Below are 8,802 nucleotides of genomic sequence, written 5' to 3' on the forward strand. Positions count from 1 at the left end.
TGCTAGTGCAGGTCAAGTATAGTATCAAGACAGCTAGTAACAAGTCAGCTAGTATCAAGTCAGCAAGCCTCTTAGGTTATTCTGGTTAAGTCTTTGTGAACCAGAGAAGAATGAAAGAAGAATTTATGATGCTACACACAGACACTGAGGCAAAAAATACTTGATAAAATACTCCCAAACCAAATCCAGGAACACATCAAAGACAACATCCATCAAGATTAAGTAGGATTTGTTCCAGGGATGCAGGGAAGGTTCAGTGTATGAGAATTCATCACACAATTTACCAGATAAAGAAACTGGGACACTCCCCTTTCCCACATCCAAGCCTCAGAGATATCCTGATCTTGTAAGTTCTCTGTGGGCCATCAAGACAGGAACCCAGAGAAAAGAGCTTCTGCTCCACGACATGACCATGGCAGGGCTGCAGGAGCTGTGATTTCCTGAGGAAAAGCCCCTGCTCCGGGCCAGGATGTTACAGAGCTGGATAACCCTGACGCCTTCCTCTCAGTTGTGGACACAGACTGGAAGGAACATGACATCAAGACGCCTTATGGCCTTCTGCATGTGGAGATCCGGGGCTCTCCCAAAGGGAACCGTCCAGCGATCTTCACCTATCATGATGTGTGTCTCAACCACAAGCTGTGCTTCAACACCTTCTTCAACTTTGAGGACATGCAGGAGATCACCAAACACTTTGTGGTGTGCCATGTGGCTGCCCCCCGGGAGCAGGTGGGAGCGTCACAGTTCCCCCAGGGGTACCAATTTCCCTCCATGCAGCAGCTGGCTGCCATGCTCCCGAGTGTGGCACAGCACTTCGGGTTCAAGTATGTGATTGGCATTGGAGTGGGAGCCGGAGCCTACGTGTTGGTCAAGTTTGCACTCATCTTCCCAGACTTGGTGGAGGGGCTGGTAATGATGAACATTGACCCCAACAGCAAAGGCTGGATTGACTGGGCCACCACCAAGCTCTCTGGCTTGACCAGCACTTTACCAGACACTGTGCTCTCCCATCTCTTCAGCCAGCAGGAGCTGGCAAACAACACAGAGCTGGCACAGAGCTCGGCAGCAGATCTCAACCGTGGTGAACCAGGCCAACCTGCAGCTCTTCTGGAACATGTACAACAACCGTAGAGACCTTGATATTAACCGGCCTGGGACGATGCCCAAGGCTAAGACGGTCCACTGCCCGGTGATGCTGGTAGTCGGAGATAATGCGCCTGCTGAGGATGGGATGATTGAGTATAACTCCAAACTGGACCCAACCACTACGACCTTCCTGAAGATGGCAGATTCTGGCAGTCTTCCTCAGGTGACACAGCCAGGGAAGCTGACTGAGGCCTTTAAATACTTCCTGCAAGGCATGGGCTACATGCCCTCAGCCAGCATGACCCGCCTTGCACGCTCACGTACCGCATCCCTCACCAGTGACAGTTCTGTGGATGGCGGCCGCCCTCAGCCCTGTGCCCACTCAGACAGCAGTGAGGGGATGGGCCAGGTCAACCACACCATGGAGGTGTCCTGATGAAGCCCTCGTCCTGCACAAGATGGCCGCTTACCTGCCCCCAGGTCCCACTGCCGTCTCCGCACAGGCTCATCTGCCCTTTAGTTTATTTTTGTGAGAGTGAAGGGAATAAAATGGGGTTACTTCTCTTTTATTTTAAAAAAATGAGGGGATCCACCTTAGGACAGCACAGCACAACAGTCTTACGTGGTGTGAGGAACTCACCTTAGACACTCGATCTCACTCAATGTGGTCACTGGTTGGTAAGGCCCCTCTCTGCCCAGCTGGAGTGGCCAGGGTAGAGGATACAGTACCGAAGAAAGCACAGCCCACCCCGGGAGCTAGCAGACGTGGGGTTTGAAGATGGTGGGTGGGAGCTAGAGCAGTGGGGAGCCTTGGACCTCAGAGTTACCTTTCCTGTAACTCTTATATAAAGCACACCTATTCTAATAATAGAGGTGACAGTCGTGAGGATGGTAGCCACAAGGGGGCGCTCTATACAACCATTTTCCTGGTGCTCTCTGGGCAGGCCAGGTGATGTAAGGCCAGCCAGGCTGAAGAATATGGAGAACCCTGACATGGGGGCAGGAACCCCCACACTCTGCCACCATGGGGCCATGTGCCACCCTGAGGGAAAGGTCACCTGGTCTCTTACCCCTGTTGGCAGAGGTAGAATGTTGATTGCTTTGTATGCTGTGTGTAGCCCCTGAGAAAGTCACTATTACCCCCCTGGGAGCTGGCAGGCACTGTAGATCTATCCCTCTTGTCCCAGATTTCACCAAGTGTTTGTCACAGTACCCTGGTCAACTTGGGCCAGTGTGTCACAGACATTACTTAAGATTGGAGCTTGTTAGATCCAAGACAGAAAGATACAATGACCTCTGCTAGCTGGAGGGGCTGGAGATTGCCTAGTCCTTAGGTGGGAGATGGGCCATCCTTGAGGAGAACAACCATGTCTGCCATCTCACCGAGTGGACTCTCACAGCCCAGAGTAATGGTTTGAGCCTGGTGGTTTGTTTGATCCACAGTCAATCCCCCAGAGAGCAGAGCACTTATGTGGGGATATGGGAGGGGGGGGATGTATGTGGTGGTATGTGGGTGTTCTGAGACAAGAGGACAACAACATCCATGTATCTGTGGCACATGCCGCCCCTTTCTGTAACTGTAAGCCATTTCTAGACTGCTCTGGAGTCCAATGGAGTGTATCCTATCCCCAGTTCTGTTCACTCACGTGCTTCTGTGAATACTGAATGTGACTGTTTAAAGCTGGTAGAATTAATCCCTTACTGTAGATAGCACTTCAAGTATTGGACATCTTTTAGCTGTGTTCTCAAGATATCTATAAATACCTATACTGTATATGTATATGATGTATATCAGGTCCTCCTGTGTGAGGTTTTCCATTGATGGTTGTCTTCTCTTTGGACAATATGAACTTTTAATGGAGTTCATTATTTTTCCTCTCTGTACAAAGAGCCTAATTTTGTGTATTCTGGAGGCTGATAAGAGACTTTGCTATTACAAAATGCAAAACAAAAATCCTTGATATAGCAAGTTAACTGGGCAGAAAAACTAATAAAGAAATTAAGTGTAAAAAAAAGAATCTGAAAGAAAATATCACATAACTTTCTCATAAAATGCTGAAAAGGCCTTTGATAAAATTCAATACCACTTCGTGTTAAAGGCATTAGAGAAATTATGCATACAGGGCACATATTTAAACACAGTCAAAGCAATGTATAGGACGCCAATAGAAAAAACAAAATGAATGGACAGAAATTTAAAGCATTTCTACTAAAAGCAGGAAAAAGAAAAGGCTTCCCACTCTCTCCCTATCTATTCAACATAGTACTTGAGGTTCTAACCACAACTAAAGGAGATCAGTGGACAGAAATTAGAAACGAAGAATCAATATATCACAATTCATGGGTGATACGATAGTGTACATTAGTGATTTAAAACATTCTACAAGGGAGCTTCTACAGCTGATAAACACCTTTGTCAAAGTGGCTGTATATAAATTAACTATAAGAAATCAGTAGCCCTCCTTTATACAAATATTAAACGGGCCAAGAATGAAATTAGGGAAACAACAGCCTTTACAATAGGCAAAAATTGTACAAAGTATCTTGGTGTAACTCTTAGTTAGCAAGTGAACGATCTGTATGAGAATAATTTCAAATACCTGAAGAAAAAATAGAAGATTATCAGAAGATGGAAAGATCTCTGATGCTCAGAGGTAGGTAAGATTAACATAGTGAAAATGGCCATCTTACCAAAAGTAATCTACAGATTCATAACATCTGCATCAATATTTCAGCACAATTTTTCATAGACATTGAAAAACACATTCTCAAATCCATATGGAAAAAAAAGAGGATCGCCCAATCAATATTGAACAATAAAAGAAAATTGGGAGGAATTACCCTCCCTGACCTCAAGCTCTCCTACAGGTCAATAGTCATAAAAATCGCATGGTATTGGTACACAAGCAGACATGTCGATCAATGGGATCAAATCGAAGACCCAGAAATAAATGCACACACGTATAGACACTTGATTTTTTTATAAAGAAGCCAAAACCATACAATAGAAAAGAAACAAAGCATCTTCAACAATATGTGCTGGGTTAACTGTAGATCTGCATCTATAAGAATAAAAATTCATCCATATTTATCACTCTTGCACAAAACAAATTCCAAATAGATCAAGGTCCTCAACATAGAACCAGATACACTAAATTTCACTGAAGAGAACCTGAGAAATACCCTGGAATACCTTGGTAAAGGAGACAATTACCTTAAGAGAATGCCAGTGGCTCTTGATCTAAGATCAAGAATTGATAAATGGGACTTCATGAAACTGCAAAGCTTCTGTAAGGCAAAGGTCACTGTCAATAAGACAGAAAGACAGCCTCTGGATTGGAATAGGATCTTCTCCCATCCTACATATGACAGAGGGGTAATATGGATTAAGGTCACTATGAACATAGTGGAGCATGGGCCCATGTAGAATGGTGGGGAATCTTTTGGGTATACGTCCAAGAGTGGTATAGCTGGGTCTTCTGGTAGACTTTTTTCCAATTTTCTGAGGAACCTCCAGATCGATTTCCAGAGTGTTTTCTCCAGTTTGCAATCCCACCAGCAATGGAGGAGTCTTCCTCTGTCCCCACATCATTGGCAACATGTATTATCACTTACGTTTTAGATCTTAGCCATGATTATTGGTGTAAGGTGGACTCTCAGGGTTGTTTTGATTATCATTTGACTGACCACTAAGGACTTTGAACATTTCTTTAAGTGCTTCTTATCCATTCGAGATTCCTCTGTTGTGGATTCTGTGTTTAACTCTATACCTCACTTTTTGATTGGATTGTTTATTTTTTCTGGAGCTTAGCTTCTTAAGTTCTTTGTTTATTTTGGATAGTAGCCTTCTATTGGATGTGGAGTTAGTCAACAGGACGGGAAGCCCTTGGTCCTGTGCAAGCTCGATGCCCCATTCAGAGGGATGCTATGGCCTTGAGGCCTGAGTGGGAGGGAGGGTACAGAAATACCGTTATAGAAGCAGGTGGAGGGATTTATGGAGAGGAATGTTGGAAGGGGAAAAGTCTCTGCTATATAAATAAATAAAATAACCAATTAAAAAAGACTTTTACTTTTTCCAATGACTATGTAACATCCATATTTTGCTGTATAATTTTATAACTCCACATTGCACAATGTTCTTGTTATCCGAGTTGAACCTGCATGACTCTCTCCAATATGGTATGCACATAAAAGCCTATGAAACACCCAATCAGTCCCACCCTGTTCCTGAGCTCTAAGTTTATAAAAAAAAAAAAAACACTAGTTACAATGCAGGCATCTTTTGTAGTTCCACAGAGTAAGAGGCTTCCTTTTTCCTCTTGTTTCACTCATTAAAATAGAAGAAACTTCTACTGTTATTCAAAACCATGGTATTGTTTTTCCTGATCACTGGAAGTAAGAACTTTTTAGACTGAATCTAGAGATACTTTGTGCTAACAATATTCAATTTATAGAGTAGAATATAATAGAATATTCTGGAGTAAGAAATCAAATGAAACGATCCATGAATTTTTTTAAAGAAAGAAGTACAAAATGAATCCAACAGGGCTGACATGGTTTCACATCTTCCACAGCAGGACTTTATATGCAGAGAAAAGCACTTTGTGTCCATCAGTTTATGCTACACTGATATAATTATGAGACTGTAGGCCAACAAGGGCACATAGTGAAACCATGTTACAAAAAACATATAAGGAATCCAAAACATAAAATAAAACTGATGGCTTCAGTATAAAGAGAGTTGAATACAATTAGATGTAGAGAATATGGCCATACACAATCATATCGTATTACACCTGAATAAGACACTTAGCATGCTGTGGCACTGGTTAAACCACAATATTTAATGTACGAACATAGATAAATTTTAATTTTTAACTAAATCTAAATGGATATTCCTTCTTGAATGTTTTTTGTGCCTGATGCTATGACAGGAGTTTTTTTCTGGCCTTAACAAAATAATGTAGCACTTGGGGGCAAAAATCAATCCAAGGAGGGCTATACTGGAAGCCAAGATGGAGAACACTTCCATAGCCACCATGACCTTCCCCTTTGTGCTGTGGTAGACAGGGAGGAAAGTGATCCAAACACAGAAGAATACCTGCATGCTGAATGACAGGAACTTGGCTTCGTTGAATGTGTCAGGCAGATTCCTGGACAAGAAGGCCATGGTGTAGCTCCCAAGTGCTAAGGAGCAGAGGTATCCCAGGACAGTGTGGAAGGCAACTGTTGAACCCATGTTGCACACAATGATGATGTGACCATGTTCAGTGTGAGTATCTTGATCAGTGAAGGGTGGAGAGGTAACCAGCCAGATTCCACAGATAATAAGTTGGATCAGTGTGCAGATGGGAATGATGAAATTAGGGGCTCTTGATACTATTAACCACCTCACCATTCTAGCTGGAACAGTGGCTTTGAATGCAATAACCACTGTAATAGCTTTGGCCAACACTGTGGAGAGAGCCACAGTGAACAAAATTCCAAATGCTGTCTGCTGCAAGATGCAGGTGGCTGTGTTGGGCTTGCCAATGAAGAGCAAGGAACTGAGGAAACAGATGAAGAGGGTCAATAGCAGGGTGTAGCTGAGAGCCCGGTTATTGGCCTTGACAATGGGTGTGTCTCTGTGCTTCACAAAGACTACAAGAACCACAGCTGTGAGTAGAGAGAAGCCCAGTGCTGTGATGGTGAGTGTCATCCCCAAGGGTTCTTCATAGGCCAAAAAGCTCACAGATTTCCGGAGGCAGTGGTTCTTCTCTGAGTTGGCATAGTGACTTTCTGGACATTTCACACACTGGTCCATATCTGTTCAGAAAGGAAAGTGACTGAATCAATCCTCATGTGTTACCTTCTTCCTCATATATTAATTATCCTCAGCTCATTGAAGTGCTTCCTGAGTCACCTTCCTTTATTACTTCAGAAAGAAATTTTAATGACTGTGAATCATTTCAAATCTATGTAGTGTTTTTTGCATATGGTGACAAAAATTCCAAAAGTTCAATGCCTTTTCTCTGTCTTTGTATGCTTTTCCTCAATTTGTCAATATATGGATCTATTTTATGAGTTGTAACATTTCAGAATAATATTGTATAATTGTAATTTGATTCTGACATCATCTTACGAAATATGTTTAATTCTGGATATATATTTTGTACAATATTGACATTATGGTTTGAAATTCATTTCTTAAACGGTGTTCTCTCATTTGGGACTCATATATACTTCATAAATATATGTATTTTTTCATAAATAACTTGGGTACTCCAATTTCATTAGCAGTCAGAATTATTTCAAACTAATAAATGCCATTACAGCCTTGAAGATTAAATCTTTCACTAGCATTATGTTTTTACATTTAGTTATGGAATTTACTAACAAAGAGGGACAGAACTGTTACTAAGTATTTAAAAACAGGTTTTGAATACTCTGCTTCTAAACATTTGTGAGTTCTACCTTGAATGAAAAAGCATGCTCCTCAGTTTATATTGTGATATTTCTATTACATTAAACCTTTGTGTATTTCTGAAAACTATCACCTCATCAAGGGATTGTTGTCTCTGTTTTATATTTTAAGTTAACATTTATTGAGTTTATTTTCAGAAGAATCAAAATTCTCCTTTGATACCCTGTGTGGTTTTTCTTTAATGACCATGGAACTCTACTCATTTTTTCTCAAGGGATTTACACATTCACAACTTGTCCCTTTGCCCTCATCATGAGCATTTTGCTGTTGCTTTTTTATTGTACAAGTGACACCCTGATCCTTACTCCATGAAGCCAATCTTGACAGTGACCTGAGGTGAAGGACAAGACACAGGAGTGTGGATGATCATGAAGTAAGTGATGCTTTAATCCCTATCCTTAAACAAGCATTTATAACTATCCCTTCTAAGGTGTTACAGAATTAAAGGCATCCTGGTTATAAGACGGGGACGTGAGTTGTCTCCTTCCAGGCAATACATGCATTGCTTTAAGGAACTCACAACAATTAAGGATACGTTTCTTGGTTGGTTCTGCATATGTATGGCTTGTAGAAAAATGAGGAAATCATCTTACCCTTCTTTGTTAAACTATCTCCTTCAAAAATAGTCAAAAAAAGAAGTTAATTATTTTGCTTTTGTAATAATTGATGACTGCAGTAGTTTCCCAGGCTCAGTCTAAACAGAAGAGTCAGAAAGATGACCATGATTTAAACCAATCAGGTAATGTACCAATATGAAAAATATCATGAAACAGGTAAAGGCATGACTAGGATGGAATAAATTGACAAGTGCTAGTAGAAAGGGAGTGTACTGAGTACATGTGGGCAGTTGTAAAAGAGTAACCTTGACAAAAGGTAAACAGCATGGAATATATGGCCAACCCCCTAAATGAGGTAGATTAGGTGCAGACCTTCACTTCATTCTATTTCCCCAGACTTTATACCTCAATGTCATCTTTAGTGATGTAACAAAAAGTCTGCTGAAGCCTCCATTTCTCCAACATCATTAGACTGGGATAACACAGATTATCCTCTTCTATTTTACCTCTGTCACTCATTGATGTATACAAGCTTGCAAATCCAACAAACATGCCTTGGTAATCAATAGGCCATCCATATCCTCTAGAAAACCAGATAAGCTCCCCATGCACCTTCACCTTTCTTGGTTGTCCTACACAAACCTCCAAAACACACACACACACACACACACACACACACACACACACACACACACA

The 8,802-nt window shown here is 41.6% G+C and overlaps 2 pseudogenes; one reads left to right on the forward strand and one right to left on the reverse strand.

Annotated features, from left to right (window-relative positions):
* The first annotated feature begins 397 nt into the window (after positions 1 to 397).
* On the forward strand, positions 398 to 1,522 carry LOC114636465 (annotated as a pseudogene).
* A 4,431-nt stretch (positions 1,523 to 5,953) lies between these two features.
* The window catches only part of LOC114636461, a 30,093-nt pseudogene continuing 27,244 nt past the window's right edge, over positions 5,954 to 8,802 (reverse strand).

The sequence above is a fragment of the Grammomys surdaster genome, unplaced genomic scaffold (genome assembly GCF_004785775.1).
Source record: "Grammomys surdaster isolate TR1022 unplaced genomic scaffold, NIH_TR_1.0 124160, whole genome shotgun sequence".
NCBI lineage: Eukaryota > Metazoa > Chordata > Mammalia > Rodentia > Muridae > Grammomys > Grammomys surdaster.